Source organism: Enhydra lutris, unplaced genomic scaffold (assembly GCF_002288905.1).
Source record: "Enhydra lutris kenyoni isolate GAN:26980312 unplaced genomic scaffold, ASM228890v2 scaffoldscaffold11, whole genome shotgun sequence".
Lineage (NCBI taxonomy): Eukaryota > Metazoa > Chordata > Mammalia > Carnivora > Mustelidae > Enhydra > Enhydra lutris.
The window spans coordinates 14,555,604-14,573,034 of NW_019154095.1; positions in this window are offsets into that span (position 1 = coordinate 14,555,604).

Consider the following 17,431-nt stretch of genomic DNA (forward strand, 5'->3'; position numbering starts at 1 on the left):
TTATTTAGCATTTCAAAGGATCTGGGAAGGACTCTGCCTTCTCCAAAGCTGCCCGCAGATTTTAGCTATTGTCATCGGTGAGATTTCTAGCAGAAACTGCAGGCTGTTTTAATGCCGGTGCTTTTAATCCTAACCTTTGTGTTGAGATTAGGAACAGGAAGAGTAGCCCCTGAGGGGCAAACCGTAATTGTTTGTTTGTTTGTTTGTTTTGCTTTATTTTTCCTTTTCCCAAAGAGTTACAATGAACCCTCCGGCTCTCTGGAATTGTTCTTCACTCATTGATGGATTTAAAAAAATTTTTTGAGGGGGTTCTACGTGCGGATGTTGAAATCTGCACAGTGGGATCTGTTGTTAAAAAAAAAAAAAAAGCTGGAATAAAGGAAGGCTTTGGCACTTACAAATCAACTTCATGTGCTCGCAGCCTGTTTCCATAAAAGATAAAAAGCCATAAATCTCTCTCAAAGTATCTTCGTGTGTCGTTAGTTCAGTGTTGGAAGGGTATATATGTGTGGGGAGTGGGGGTAATAAATCAGTTGCCGGGATGTCAAGCAGCCTTAGCCTGGCTACTATTGACCCTTTGCCCAAGGGATCCCCCTAAAAGAGCTGCTATCCCCGTCTCTCACCACCCCTGCCTTCCCCACCCCCACAGCCCCTACACACGCCATTCGCACACCTTCCTACTCTCAGCCAGTGCGTCAAGCATGGATGCTTTGTACAGCATCTTCACAGAATAAAAATGCTCTGGAGGAAACCACAGAGGTGTGGCCTGGTGTCAGCAGCTCTGGTACTTCTCACATGAGTTCAGAAAGTGGCTGGACAGCGGGCCACGGGGAGTGGTGTTCTCTTCTAGCCACAACTCTGTCAGCAAGGCTCGGGTCGCTCTGCCTCCAAGTGAGAGCCATCTCAAGTCCAACTTCTCTCGTGGCAACGTTGACGGACAGCGGTGTGTGTTATCTTCTTGGAGAACTAACATGGGGACACGGTTTCATGTCCCGGTTTCATGAGTGGGGTAGTTGGTTTGCTAGCTGCTGAGTCCAGAGAGGGGTTAATGAGAACGGTCTAAGGTGTGTGGCCACCTTCATAGGGAGGCTTAGGGGATGGCAGAGAAATAGAACAGGATTGAGTTATACTTGACAAGAGTGGAGAACAGGACTGTGGGGAAGTGATAGCGGGTATGATATGGCAAACAACACTGACCCCTAAGTCAGAGACGTGGGGCCTGGTCCTACTGTGCGCCACCAACCAGCTGCATAGCCTTGGGAAAGACATCACTGCCTCACCACAGTGTAGGTGTAGGAGAAGATGTCTTTAAAAATCTTCTTTGTCACCTATCAGACTATTTGATTCTATTCTAATCCAGTCAACCAGCCAACCAACCAGTCAAACGGATAAGCCCCAAGTCTCGACCAGGAGAACCAATCATTGTGCTAATTTTGCAGAGGAATTGAAAGATACTGTTAGAATGTTTTCATTTTCATTTTCATTTTTTTTTTTTTATTTTAAGTGATCTCTACACCCATCGTGGGGCTCGAGCTCACAACCCTGAGATCAAGAGTTGTGTGCTCTACTGACTGAGCCAGTTACTGTTAGAATTTTAAAAAAGAGAATGTCAAGGCCATGTCAGGAACAAAGATAATTTTGTCCCCTACATTAAATATGACCAGAAAAAGTGTTTCTGAGGTCTGGAAAAATGGAAAAGATAAAACTGAAATGTAGACGTTAGAATTAAGTTGCGGAGGGTGTCTGTGCCGCTAATGGCAAGGTGGGGAGAAGAGGAGAGATTAAAAAAGACTGAGTGAGAGAGCAGAAAGATTGGACCACGTCTCTGTTCGTTAATTTTCCCCTCCTTTTAAAACTTGAGCAACCAAAGTATGAAATTTCAGGATCTTATCTCCAACAGATGAAGAACACTGTAGGGTAATAAATTTGACTAGTAACTCATTTCTGAATAGGATTTAGTGGCCTTTTAAAATCTGTCTAAAAACTCTCAGGAGGAAAATTTTCCAAGGAACACACATTAGAGTTGGATTTTTAGTATTTAGAATACTGTATGTAGCAATTAGCTTTGTCTCTCTGGTTGGGTGGTTCATGCTTCAGATGCCACACGGAAGAATGGCGGTTAAAACGTTCTTGAAATATGACAAAAGACGCTGTCGGTGGTTCAGGTCCCTTCAAGATCCTTTCTGTCTCCAGTGACACCGAAGTGAAGTGTCTCGTCTGAGCTCCAAGGGCTGCTAACGTTACCCAAAAGCTCAGAGATTGTCCAGGAAAGAAGTACAACCTCAGGTGCCCAGAGGGAGAGGAAGTCTCTGGCCCATTCCTGCGGAACAAGAAAAGGCTTGGCCAGTCCATTAAAAGGCTATCGCTGTGTCATGTCTTTGACTCTCAGGTATTTGTTAAATGACAAAATGAAATCATCGTTTATGAAAATGAGATTCCAACATGAACTTATTGCCTAGGGCCCTTAGGAAAACCTGATGAAAGTATTGAAATCTCTCTGTAAGATGATTTTTAGGCAGAAATGCGTGAAAGAGTAATTTTTCTGTGCTTCATTATGCTGTTCCCATTTCCGCTCAAGCCTTTTTCATACTATGGTTTAGAATTTCTGTCTGATTTCCTTCTGTGTGGCATGTGAGCCCTCCTCTGTGTGGCTTCATAACACTGACCAATGAAGACGATGGAGACCTCTTTAGGCACCCTCCATTCTAGTGGTAGAACTAACTTGAACCAGTAACTTATTTTGACTGGTTTGAACTTGAACTGACCTAGAACTGAATGAAGGACCTGGGATGAGGGCCCCCCGTGGAAGTACCATTCTGTAACACGCTCAGTGACCGACAGTGCTATGGGAGAAGTACGGGTAGGTGACAGATGGTAGGACTTCAGGTCTAATGTGCGTAAATACCCAACTCACTGTTCTGAAAAATCACAGTGGAAATGCTTGTTCTGAAACAGATTCCAGCCTGTTCTGCTTTACCAGGACTCCCCAGATGGAATTTGGGAAACCGAATCCCTGAGATGAAATGCTATTCCCTTGATCCGAGTTAGACCCTCTGTTTTTCTGTATGTGGAGTTTTCTGTTCATTGACCCTTTTCCTCTGCCTGCACATCGATCTTTATGGGTTCCTGCGTGCCGGGCTCCCACTTTTTAGAGCAATTATAAAAGAGAAGACAGGGCATTTCCCAGACATAAAACTCTTTCTCGTGTCCCAGCGGGTCACTTAATCCTGGGATATTGCAAGAGCTCAGCGAAACCTAATTCACTTAAATTCTATCACTTCATTCTACCTGGATTCTGGGGTATACTTCTGGCCGCCTAAAGAGGAACAAAGCCAAGACTTTGGTCAACGTCAGAAAATCCCTTTCTTCCAGCGTTTAGGTTGACTGCTTCGTGCTTGTTGCCGAGCACACGGACCGTAGAGTTTTAGCCGCTGTTGGGGTTTATTGTGCCTGGGTTGAACTTTAAACTGCTTGTCTGACATTTTTTGCTGCTTATTTTTAAATGGGCTTTGTATTTCATAAAATCCTGGAGCTGGAAAAGACCTGGGAAAACTTCTGGCTTGACCCATTTGTCTTAGACGCGAAGCAACAAACAGGTGTCAAGAGACCGTCTCAAGGTTGCAGAGCCCGTAAGGGGCCAAACCCAGGCTAGAGCCCGTGTCCTGACTCCTGCTCCCGCGTTTCCAGTCACTTATATCCAGACAGGATTCCATGATATTTCTCACCTCTGTCCAGCACCGGGAGGACAATTTTCCAAGGAATGCATGTTATTGTTGGGGATTTATAAAACTTAGGCCATTTTATACAGCTGTTACTTTTCTTCCTTTTTGTTGTGTGCCATTTCTAATGGGTACAAAGGTGGAGAATCTAGAGCATAAACCCAATAGCCAGCTTCAATGATTTTCAGCTCAAGGCTCACCTTGCTTCTTCTACCTCCCTCCGGACTCTCCCACCCAGATTATTCGGAAGCAAACCTGGACATCCTGTTATCTCACCCACAAATATTTCGGTATGCGTCTGTGAATGATGAATGCTTTAAAGAAAAAAAAGAAAACCATCATAACTACTATGCTTTTATTAGCCCAAATAAATTAGCTGTAATTCCATAAGGTCACAGAATATTCCAGAACCTTTTAAAGACTCTATTATAAATACTATTTGACCATTTTATTTTCAAATCTGTTTTTTCTTTCAAAGGAGAAACCAACTCTGTTAGTTGGTCCAGAGTCCACAGGTCCAAAGTCCTGTGAAGGTGGGTGTTTTAGGTCAGTGGAAAGAGAGGGGCTAGTCAAAGGCTCTACATATCAGGGATAAAAACCTGGCATGCCTTTACAATTACCGAGGAATTGGTTAGATATTCATTTGATTTTGGAGTGTTTTAATTCTCCTTCCTACCGAAACTAGTCAATTTTAATACGATGTTTTCCAAAGACATGGTAGCTGTTCTTTTCATATCACTTTGACCTAAGGATCAGTAGATTAAAGAAACTTATCACCACAGGAACGGGGAAAGTCATGGCGATTTTGGGTGGTGGGTCCGTCGCCGATTTTTCCTTCCCGTTGGCAGATGTGAATAGCCTGGGCTCCTCGAGCTCTGGTTTCCTCAGATGGGATATAATTTTTGGGATATAAATGGGATATAAATATTTCATGTTTAGAGATGTGTTCCGTTCACCGCAAGTGACGTTCCAAGGAAGCATTTTCGGGGAGACAGGTAGATGCTTGAGGGGCACCCCGTCGATATTGCATTTCTCGTTTCTTTGACCTCTGCTTTTAAATGTCTTCAGTGAGAGAAGCCAAGAGCAGGTTTTGAATGAATACCCCATCTCAGTCGTATATCTAGACTGGCCTGGAATTTTGTGTTGCAGGATACAGAACACATAACAAAAATTTCCTCCTTGGCTCGTCTGGTGTCTTGAGAAAGCTATGAATTTTGTCAAGCTGGCTAAAACCAGACGTTTTCTTCCTTAGAGGAAAGATAGGGAGAGCTGGGTCCTGGGAATGAGAAGCAGGAAGCAGGATTTTCCAGAAACCAACAGGCATTAAACTTGACCGCAGAGTGTAGGCGCCCGGCGTGGGGTGGGGGTGGGGGGGTGTAAACCAGAGAAACCCCGGGCACTGGGGAGGGCCAGCACGTGCCCCGGTGTCCGCTCCGTCCCTGAACCCCTGAAACCCGCCTGTGGACAGAAGTGTGATTTGAAGGCAGTTTCAGACTCACTCAACATAAGTCAGACTGACTTCTGCGATGACATGAAGACCAGTGTCACGTGCTGATCAGGGCCACAGACACAGCTGTGACTCGCTTGCTCTCCCCACCCATAACCTGTCATACGGTGTTTGTTGTCACCACTGTATGCCTTTTCTCTCTGCCAATGGTTCTGGCTGGTCTAAGAAGCACAGGGTTTTACGGAAACCAAAAACCAAAAAAAAAAAAAAAAAAAGAAAAAAAGGCGGGATTGTATAGCTGATCTATCCTGTGGCAAGAAGAGCTGTTCGTGATTCGGGGTGAACACTTGGGTCTCCAGGGCCAGTGCCCTGGGATCAGTGCCTCCCATCCACGGCCTCTTAGCTCTGGCTGAGTTATGGGGACTCTAATCGTGCCCAGAGACAAACGAGGCTCCTCCACCCGTGGGAGCTGTGCTGGGCCGGCCGCCACGTACTTGCTTGCTTAGTGGTGCTGAGGAAGGAAGAGGAGATTTCTCAGCTTCTAGAAGCCAAATAATGTGGACGTCCAGCCTGACGGATGAGGAAAATTTCTGTCTCCCTCCCTGATAGTCTGTTTACCCACAGCCCTGTTAGAGGCAGCCCACTCTTAAAATTGCCTATTTGCTTACTTATTACCATCGGCTAACAGCCAGAGGCCCAGACTCATAGAGCGTATCCCACAGAGGGAACTTGAGCCACCTCTGTAACAATGCCTGCGTGGAAAGTACTGGAAGAGTTCCAGCAGCAGCCTGTCTCCTCAGCTCCGGTCATCTGGGATTGCTGGCCATTGGGAGTGAACTTCCCCGGCCCAGAGGTTGGGCCCCAAGTGGCAGGATGGACACAGAGGATTCTGGAAGGGAATAAGGAGCAGGGGGTCCAAAGTCCCGTGAAGGCTAGAGGGTGTGACAGGGTTTCTGAGGGTTGCTTGGCAGGGTTTTGGACAGGCAAGACGAGGGTCATGAGAGTTGGCTGTTGGAGAGCACAAAGAAGGGAGTGAGGGCGAGAAAGCCTCCTTGGAGATGGGCCTCGGACTTCAGAGATGCTTTGCAAATGGACTGTTTCTACCTGGAGGCCACCTGGGTTTTTTGGTAACTCAGACCTGGAGAGTAAATCCTGCCTGTGTGTCTGTGTGTCCCTCCAGGGTGCTTTGGGGGACACAGGAGAAGGGGAAAGCGCTAACACCTGGGTAGCCGTTGGTACTGCTTCCCAGGCGTAGGACGAAGACAGACCCAGACTGGAAGAAGGTACCTGTCAGTAGGCAAGGGACACAGGAAGGGACAAGTGACAGCAGTCTTTTTCTTCCAACTGTCTTTCTTTCTGATACCCTTTTACCCTCCGAACAGCAGGTCCCAAGGACTGACATCCATCAGCTGAACACAGAACAATCCTTAATGACAACCACCTACCTCCCCCTCCTCTCTCCCTCCCGTCCTACTGCAAATATTCCTTCAGTACCTTCTGTGCATGAGCAATAATGCTAGGTACTTGGAAGATGTGTTTCTGACCATGCTGAGAATTCTTTTCTAGGGCACATCGGCTCATAGCATTAAGCAGACCCACCCTGCCCAAGGATGATTTAATGACAAAGGTGTCATTCGCGTTGGGGGTTCATAGAGCAATTACAGCCGTGTTTTGGAGAGACAAAGCAATGTGTCCTTAGACAGGATTCTCACCCTCGCTTCCCCCAGTTGTCACGAAGCTGCTTTTTAAGCTGGATGAGGCGCTGAATCTACCTGCTTTCCCTCCTTTATAATCAGAGGCATTTTTGCTAATTGAACTGTGTAAATACTTATTAGCGGGCACCCTGCTGAGCACTCTACATACGTTTTCATATTCATTCTTCACCCAACATCAGGGGAAAGCTATTTTTCCCATCTTTCCCTTAGAGGAAATGATGGCTTAGCAGAGATTTTGGACTTTGCTCAAGGTTATGCATCTAATAAATGTTCAATCCAGGCTCCCAAACCCAGCCTCTTCCTAATACCTTAGAATGGAAGGCAAATATCTTAGACCCATTTGTATCCTCATACCCCATGGGAGAAAAATACGGTGTTGGAGACCTCCATTTCTCTTTGTGATTCCCGAGACAACTTCCTTGTTCAAAGGATGGGGATTCAGGCTTCAAATAAGAACCCCCCCTTAGACTGTGCCCCTCAAACGGGGATAATGGCACCTAACATTTACAGTGCTTCTTTTCTATCAGCTGTTGCTCCAAGAAGTTCATGTGGATTAATTTATCTGAAACTGAAGAAGCTCTATTTGAAACTAAGAGTTCTATTACATACACACACACACACACACACACACACACACACACACACACACACGTGCACACACGCACATTTTTTAAAAAGTAAGCTCCATGCCCAGTGTGGAGCCCAACGTGGGGCTTGAACTCACGACCCTGAGATCAAGACCTGAGCTGAGATCAAGAGTCGGATACCCAATCGACTGAGCCACCCAGGTGCCCCCTGAGAGAGTTCTCTTCTTATCCCCATTTGACAGTTGAGGACATTGAGGCACAGGGATGCCCACATGGGGATTATCAGTGGCCCAGTGCATTTTTGCTGGGGCCAGCGGGCTCCAGAGTCTCCCCCCAGGGCCTCTCCGACGTGCCACCTGGATCCCACATACTCCTGAGTCTTGGTCCTGTTTGTTTCCTCCTGGCTTCCATGGAACCCGAGGAGGAGGCCTTTGTGAGGTCTGAGACAGCACGGCCTAATTGGGATCTGGATGCGTTCTCTTGCCTGTTCTTTGCCAATCCCGCGGTTACTTCTTATTCTGACTTGCTTGTCTAGCGTCACTAGGGCTTGGCACCGAGGAGACTACAGGTTCACACAGTCCACACAGGAATGAGACAGATTCTTGCTCCTGTTAATGGGCACTAAAGATCTTGAGGGCTACTTTTTTCCCCCACCCGTATCTCCCACTTGATTTTTTTGGGTAGTGCCCAAATCCTGCAATCGTGCCAGTGGCTGGAAGGGCTGATTTACCACTTAGTTGTTCCTTGGACTGTTTTGGTTTGGTAGGAGGAAAAGGAGTAAATGCTTCCTTTCTCTAGAGCATAGAAAACAAGTTGGCTTCTTCCTTGTGTAAGTGATGCATGGGTGTCCCCCAAAGGGAAGCTTTTGGCTTTTATAAACTGCTGGAGAAGTTCTTGAAGCATTGTTGGGCCGTCTGGCTTTGTTGTTGTTGTTGTTGTTTTCTTGATGAATCCAGCTTTGGTTTAGGACTTTGAAGGAGTGTCGAAGGATTGTCATCAACACCGTTGTGTTGACTTGTGTCCTCCCCAGGTTCATATGTTGAAGTCCTAGCCTGTAAGACCTCAGAATATGACCTCATTAGGAGCTAGGGTTGTTGGAGATGTAATTAGTTGAGACGAGGTCATACGGAGGGCAGCCCCGAATCTGAAATGACTGGTGTCCTTATGAAAAAGGGGTAATTTGGACAGAGATACACACACAAGGAGGATGCCATGTGAAGATAGGGATGTTGCCCCCACCAAGGAACACCAGCAATTAGCAACCATGGAGAGAGGCCCGGGACAGGCTCTTCCTCGCAGCCCTCGGAAGGGGCCAACCTTGCCGACACCTTGAGCTTGGACTTCTGCCTCCAGAACTGTGAGACAATTTCTGTTGGTGTAGCCGCTCAGTGTGTGGTATTTTGTGATGGCAGCCGTTGCAAACTCATACAAATTCTTCCCTTAAGCAAACAAATAAAAGAAAACGGCAAAAACGAAAGTGCTAATTTAGCAGCGTTTGTGAAGCTGGGCTTCCCCTTTTCCAACATCGCAGCTGCTTGGAGGCAGAGGACTTTGGTGCTGGCGGGGACCCTGCCCACAGTATGCAGGGGACCTGATGGCTTTAGTCTGAGCCCCGACACACGTCACCAGGTCCCTTTCACAAGCTCCGTATCCCAGAGATAGTCTTCTCCTCTCAGCCTCCTAACCTCTCTCTCTTTTCCCACCTTTTCCTTTAAATCTTCCTTGTTGGATAAAAATACACTGACTGCTTCCTTTCAGCTTTCCCGATCTGGAAGTGAAATCAGCGCCCCCCTGCATGGTGGAAGAAAGGCCACCGTAATTTTAGATTTATTCCCAGCCTTAACCCCTCCAGTGCTTTTAACCTTTGCCTGTGTATTTGGATGCCACATTTTGTACCTCACTGTCCAGTGCCTGTCCTACTGCCGCCACGTGTCAGGTCAAGTTGGAGCCAGTGGGGGACTGGTGTTGGTAGAGAAGCCCATGACTGGACTGGGCTGCAGCTGGAGGTGAAGGAGGGCGTGGGTGGCACCCATGAACCCTGAAGGGGGCAGACCGTGGTTAGAAACACAAGCCAGCGTGTTGGTGACTTCACAGCTGGGGGATCTGGTGGAGAATCAAAGACACAGGAGAAGAGAAAGAACCAGGCCCACTTGGAGTATGGGTTTGGGATCCGGACAGAAGGCACAGTGGTGTAGACAGTCTGACAGTAGTGGGAAGTGTAGGCACATGGCCTGGTCAGTGACTGGGGCTTGCAGGGCTTGGAGCCCAACGCCCAGCAGATGCAGAGCATCATGGGACCTGCCATTGTGTCACCCAAGATGAAAATCTCTTGAATTCAAAGCCCTGTGGAGGGCTTTGAGTATTATGTTTTCTACAATATCGTGCTTTGTGACAGTAATAGTTCTTTCCAAAATTTTACTCATTTTCTCTTTGGAACCCCAGTGGTTTCCTTCCTTCCTTCCTCCCTCCCCCCTTCCCTTCTCTTTCTTTCTTTCTTCCCTTTCCTTCTTTCTAAAGAGTTTATTATTTACTTGCAATAGAGAGAGCACACAGAGGGAGACGGAGAAGCAGACTCCCCTCTGAGCAGGGAGCCCAATGCGGGGCTCGATCCCAGGTCCCCAGGAGCATGACCTGAGCCAAATGCTTAACCGACTGAACCACCCAAGTGCCCCACCCCAATGGTTCTCACATCTGCTCTGTCTGGAAGGGTGGCCAAGAGCTGTAGCAAGGGGATGGGAGAAAGTGCGCTGCACCCTGGCCAGTCCCGGGAGGGTGGGAGGTGCTGGCTCAGGCACTGTCTCGGAGTGGTTTGTGCCCATGTGGAGGATCATGGTGAAGGTGGCGGGACACCTGCACGTCTTGTTGGCTGGGAGGGTTCTCCCCATTTGGTAAATCCTTTTGTTGCCTAGCAGACACCGAAGTAGAGTTCTCTTTGTGAGATGAAACAAGCTATTCCCCACCCTCCCATCCCCCACCCCCTGCAGAGACTTAATGTATGAATCAAATAAATGCCTAATGAAAATCCTTGACTTTACTAAGTTTTGCCTCATTTGCTCCTCTTTGATGCGTGTAAGACTGAGCCAAGAGCTTCACATTTATTATCTTATTCGAACTCCCCACTAATGTTATATTGTTCTCATTTTAAAGATGGGAAGACTGAGGCTTACAGAGATTAAATCATCTGTCCAGGGATGAAGAAGTAATTAGAGGCAGAGCCGGCACTTAGCTGAGATCTGACTTTGAATTGAACTGGCGTAACCAGTCATTTCATATTTAGCAATCCCGGGCTCCTAAGAATTCCTCTTTCCTCTTCCTGGTATTCCCAAAATAAAATTTTACCCTAACCTGCTATATTGTCACCTCAAAATCACAAAGAAATAGAAAAATGACCTACTATTTATTGTTACTCCAGCCCTAAGCAACTCCTCCCTCTAAAACAGAGCTAGAGTGCTCATATAGACCTCGAAGTGTGTTCGCATTGATTATCTCATTGTAATAATGCGGGATGGTGTTCGAGCCGGGAAGGGGAGCCAGCAGCTCTCTAATGCGCTCCCCGCCTTTTCTAAATGAAGGTGTGGAGTCTCATAGAGGCTTTGTCAGTTGACTATACTCATCATTAAAGTCTGGCATGGGACTCGAGTTTCCACACGGCCATTTTAGTGTTCTTTCCCTGAGCTTACTGTCCCACCCAGAGCCCCGATCCTCCCCAGAACCTCGCTGAGGTTGGTGTGTGAAGGAGAGTCTCAGAGCCTTGAAGAGACGATCGATGAAGAGACCAAAGGTAGTTAGGATCAGAACCAAGACATGAACTTCAGAGCCCTGGTTACTGTCTTGGGTACCTCCCGTCACCCCACCCCAGCTCCCCAAACCTTGCCATGCGGTGCCCAGTAGGGACTGCCCTCTCTGTAGGTCTCCCAGTGGCCATGCTGTCTTGAGCCCACTGAGAGGGAGAGAGGGAGGGAGAATCATAAGCACATCGTGTCTTACTGTGACTTATTGTGAAAATGCTAAAGGATGGCTGGGAACATGTGTGTGTGTGTTTCTTTTACTATCCTCTTTTTTTCTTTTTTATGGTGAAAAAAATCAGATTTTATAAATATTAAGGGATTTTTCCTATTTGGATAACAAAAAAAAAAAAAAAAAAAAAAAGGGAAAGTGAACTGCTTGCTTCCATTTCCAGCAATATAGCTGACACTGGATCCTGAAAAGCCCCAGATTAGAAAAAGTAAATCTATAAATTTCCAGGTGAAATATTTCATAGTATTTTTTGGCTCTTCGATCTCATAAAACCCAGTGATCTCCATTCACCATTAAGCTAGTAACTCAGACCCAAGGGAACCGGTCTGCTCGTGCTCAGCAGGGAAACTGGTAGACAGGCCAACTGCAACAAGGTCTATTTAAAACAGTAATAAAAAAGAAAGAGAGAGAGAAAGAAAAGGAGAGAGAGGGAGAAAAGAAGAGAGGCGGGGAGGAGAGAGAGGCGGGGAGTGAGGGAGAGGGAAGAAGATGGGAAGAAGGAGGAAAAAGAATCAGAAGGAGGAAGAAAGAAAGGAGGGAGGGAGGGAAGGAGAGGAGGTAGCACAGTGGACAGACAGTGTGGGAGCCAGTGTGTGTGTGGACAGAGTTGAATCATTTTAAGGTCTTTGTATTGTTGGGGAGAACATGGACATAATGATTAATGTTAGATTTTTTTTTTTTAATGTAAGAATGTTTGCCAAAATAGGGTAATCCCTGAAAGAACAGAAGGAGAGGAAGAAATGGAATGGAGAGACGAGAGTGAGGTTCCACCATGGCCTGTGACACAGTAAAGAACTTTGCAGGCTTTCCAGGGGTGGAACCCTGTCTTGGTGGGCAGAAGAAGGTGTCTGTGTGTCCACCCCTGGACCAGGTAGAAGGTGTTAACTAAAAATAATTAGGGGTGCCTGAGTGATAGAGTTGGTTAAGTGACTGATTCTTGGTTTTCGGCTCAGGTCATGATCTCAGGGTCATGAGTTCGAGCCTTTTATTGGGCTCCACGCTCAGCTCGGAATTTGCTGGAGACTTGCTCTCCTTCTCCCTCTGCTCCTCCCTGCCGCTCTCTCTCTCTCTCCTTCTCTCTCTTTCAAATAAATAAATCTTAAAAAAATTTAAATTAACTTTTACTGAGCACTAACTAATTGCCAGGCCTACTTCTAAGGTCTCATTGTGTATCTCACTGAATCTTGAGAACAACCCATTAGGTTGGCACCATTGTTTCTCCCCATGTCATAGACCAAGAGCTGAGGAAGAAGAGCTGTTGTAGGGCGTGTCCACGGTCACCTGGCTGGGAAGCAGAGATGCCAGGATTTGGATACCAATGTACCCATTCCCTTGTGACTCCTACTCTGGGAAAACCCTTGCAGGGAAATCCTTGCCGTAGCAAAATTCCAGAGAGAGAGTCCAGGGAACCATGTCCCTCCAAGATAGCTCAAGGCCTGTCCCCGCCATTCTTGGGTCCTGGGGCCCCAAGCCCCCTTCAGCGAATCGGCAGCTGCACACAGCTGGGGCCCGTTTGCCCTGACGCCACAGGTACAGTCCAGAGCTGCCGTCCTTGAACTCAGATCATGTGTGAACTCTGACAAGTGCGTAGAATCACTTTCTCTTAAACTTCTAGCTTTTGGTGGCTGAGGTTGTGGTGGCGATTACAAGACTCTGTAATGATACGTAAAAGACAACTGGATAGTCTAATTGATGCATACACAGGACATATCTAGCCTCTCACCCTCAGCAGTTAGTTTTCACTTGTTACAGCATCTAAATTTAAAATATTGCTTCGCAATGCCACCTCTTCATTAGCATATGAGTGATGACTCCAAATACATTTATTTGTTAGGACCCAACGTGGATGGATTTCCTTATGCCTGGAACTGAAATAATGTAGGTTTGAAATTGAGAAATGGTTCTGGAAAATTCCATGGAAGGCTTGCCTCCAAGGACTTGGAGGTATTTAAAATACAGTGTCTGGAGTCCAGGAAGCCAGATCAGATATCTCCTGGAAAAAAGTCTTTGAGATTTGGGAAGAAAACTATGTCACGTAACTGTGACCCTTTCTTATCTCTGGGTTCCGGTTTTATCTTTCCTTCATTGCCTTCTGTCTCTTCCTTGTAGCTTCTTATTTGGGTTCAGTCTTTTCCCACCTCTAGGATACTTTGCCTCCTTTCTTCCCAGCAGCCACTAAGATAGACAGGTGGAGTTTCCTGACTGGGACAGAGGTGTGTCCACCAAAGCCCAAATGTCGGCTGAGGCCAGGGCTCGACTGTGAGACCTAGTTTTGTTCGTTTGCTGAAGCGTGTTCCATATGTTAAATGTTAGGAAGTGTGACCTTTGTCCCTTTCCTCTGCTGTCCATTTTCTCAACACAGTGGCCTGGAGGGAGCCACCAGTGCCATCTGAACACAGTCAGTTCCTCCTTCTCTGTGGGAAGCGGGAGAGTGCTGGGGACAGAAATCTGGGGAATGCTGAGTTCACGTTCCCTTGACAAGGACCATGTCCCATCACATGCAGTTACCTGAGCCGGTTGCTGTTTTGTTTTTTGGCAAAGGGGGTCATTCCTAGCAGAGCCAACTCAATACATGTCTCCCCCGAAACTAAACCTTTGCTACAGATCTTTGAGTCCTTACCATTTTAGTTGGAGGAGAGAGAGAAGAGCAGATAGAGACACCCCAGAATATTAACTATTTTACATTTGAAAATAACTGATCTTCTTGGTAACTTCTCTTGTCTCCCCACTTTAGATCTATTTCTTTACTCCTATAAAGCAAAACTTAAAAATTTTTTTTGACTAATCTTTTTGAAAGTAGGGTGACCAGATGTCCCCGTTTGCCCAGGAGGGCACTCGTATAAGTGTTTTGTCCTAGTCTAATATATAGCATTCTTTCTCCTTTAAAAAGTGTCCTAGTGGAATAATAACTTGGTAACTCTAATGAAAGCTGCTGCAAATGATTTTTAGGTTATAGCTACTCCTCTGAGTTTGAACTAAGGGGTCCACCATGCCTTTAAAATAACCAAATGAATAACAATAGGAAGATTGAAGATTATTATCCACAAGTCTAATTACTTCAACTCCTAAATATTGAAAGAAAGATAAAAAATATTTCACATGGACTTAGCAGAAATTATTAAATAACTGCATCCGTGTGCTTTTCACTCCATATTAAAGTTTAAAATGTCGTGGGTAATTATTACACGATATTCCCTAGAAGTCCTGTTTTTGCTGGAAGCAGAAGTCATTATTCTTCAATAGAGGCTGGAATTTCCATATCCGGGGCCTTTTATTTTTTATTTTTACACAATTATTGTAATTCGATAGCATAGGAAACTATCGGAGCTTGGCTTCTTTTTCGATATATGATTTTAATTGTTCATGTCTAACGTTTCCTTGAATTACAGGAAGGCACATGTTGGGAAAAAAAGATCCATCCTTTAAAACCCATCGGTGGTCCGGTTTGACTGTTTTCACTGGCTTGGGAAATGGGTCTGTAGCAACCCGCAAACAATGGAAGAAAGAGAACTTTTGAGATTGATTAGTCTGACGGAGGCATGTGGATTTAAATCTCACGCCCCATCCTTCCAGAACAGTCGAGGCAGTCATCTGAGTCGCCTGCAGAAATTTGCTTCCTGTTTCACATGCGTCCCTATTCGTAAAAACTTACTAATAAGATAACAGGAATTTGAGGGTTCTTCTAGCAATGTCTGTGAACTTCATTCATACCTTGGAAAAGCAACGAGCAGCTGAACCTTGCAACTGCTCCCATCAGTCCTTCCAGGGGCAGGTGGGTGGGGAGGGAAACTTCTGGATGGGGGAATCTCAAGGATGGAAGCCTGGGTCTTCAGCCTCTGTATGCATTTGGGCAAATCCTTTACTCCCTCTGGGTCTTCATTTCTTCGTCTTTAATTATATCTCCTGTCTTGCTTCCCACAGACCTTGGAGACTCAACAAAATGTAAAGTCCCGTGCAAACAGAAGGCATCACTTTATTATTCCTGAGTTCCAAGTGGATCTGAAGGAAAATGAAATAGCTAGAAGATGGGTTCCCTGACAATCCCCAATCCACTTGACATGTCCCCAGCATTTGCTGCATGCCACTAGGACCACCGCACTGAAGAGGGTCTAAAATTAGCTCAGCACTGCACACATTTATGGAGGGCCTTCTTTTGGAAAGGCATCAGGCGTCCCTGATGACTAGAGGGAAGCTGTCCCCGGCCACCCCGTTTTAAGTCGCAAACCTTCAGGCTCGGTGTTTGTCCCCGGGTCTATTTCCTTTCATGGCAGTATTGCTACTTCACGTTCTCTGTAACTTATTACTTTATTTGTTTCTCGCTGTCCCTTCCCTTGAGGTTGCAGACTCCTTAGTGACAGATGTTTTGTTCTTATGACTGTTACTTTGTTATTCCAGAACGGACAGCCGTTATTAGCACACGGCAGGTGCTCAGGGCACAGTGGTTCTGTGAGCAAAATGGTCCTTGGTCTCAAGGGCCATACAAGCCAGGGAGGCAGCTGGGAGCCCTGTGCCGTATTATACTGTGTTATGGTGCAGTGAGCGGGGCGGTTGGAGCAGAACAAAGGCTTCTCCCTCTGCAGGAGAATGGGACGTCTGAGGGAGGGAGAGGGTGGAGGCTTTGTTAGGGTACTGACCACAGTCTGAATCTTGAAGGAGGAGTGAGAGTTTCCCCGGAAGATAAAGAGGTGTCAGGCATCTCAGGCAAGCATGGCAGCTTCCAAAAAGGCCCAGAGACCGGAAATGACATTGAGGAGTGGGCACCGTTCACCCTGTTGCGCACAGTGCAATGAGTGCCCAAGGCAATTCGTTGGGCCTTCGGGAGAAAAATGCAAGGACCTGTATTCATACTGTCTTCTAAGTAAAGGGTGCAACAGGACTGAAGACTTACACTAGCTGAGTGTGCTGGGTGGCTGTGTGTCACCTGGGGATGGCTTGGGGGTACATGGGCTGGAGGCCATTTCTGTGTGCCCCATTGCTGTGTTTTCCGTTTTTTTTTAAATTTTTATTTGAATTCAATTTAGTTAACATAAGTACATTACTGGTTTCAGGGGTAGATTTTAGTGATTCATCAGTTCCATATGACACCCAGTGCTTGTTCCATCACGTGCCCTCCTTAATGCCCATCACCTGGTTATCCCTTCCCTCCACACCCCCCACCAGCCTTCAGTTTGTTTCCTAGAGTTAAGAGTCTCTAATGGTTTGTCTCCCTCTCAACTTTCATCTTACTTTGTTTTTCCTTCCTTTCCCTCTACGTTCATCTGTTTTGTTTCTTAAATTTCTCATATAAGTGAGATCATATGGTATTTGTCTTTCTTTGATTAACTTATTTTGCTTAGCATAATACCCTCTAGTTCCATCCACATCATTGCAAATGCCAAGATTTCATTCTTTCTGATGACTGCATAGTATTCCATTGTATACATATACCACATCTTCTTTATCCATTCATCTGTCCATGGATGTCTGGGCTCTTTCCATAGTTTGGCTATTATGGACATTGCTGCTCTAAACATTGGGGTGCACGTGCCCTTTCAGATCACTACATTTGTATCTTTGGGGTAAATACCCAGTAGTGTGATTTCTGGGTCGTAGGGTAGCTCTATTTTTAACTTTTTGAGGAATCTCCAAACTGTTCTCCAGAGTGGCTGCACCAGCTTGCGTTCCCACCAACAGTGTCGGAGGGTTCCCCATTCTCCAGCTGTGTTTCACTTTTAGGATATTACTCTCTATTGCAGATTATCTATGCCCAGAAAGTGGGTTTGCAGCTCACACCGTCGTCACAGTTTGTCACGAGGTGAAGAGTAACCAGGAGAAGAATTTCTAACACACGAATCCGGCTGGTTATCTCGTGGCAGGACACTTTGAGGAGTTGTTCAACATAAAGATGCAGTATTTTTCATTATAAACTGATGAGAGTTAATAATTTTGCTGGTACAAGGTTGATAC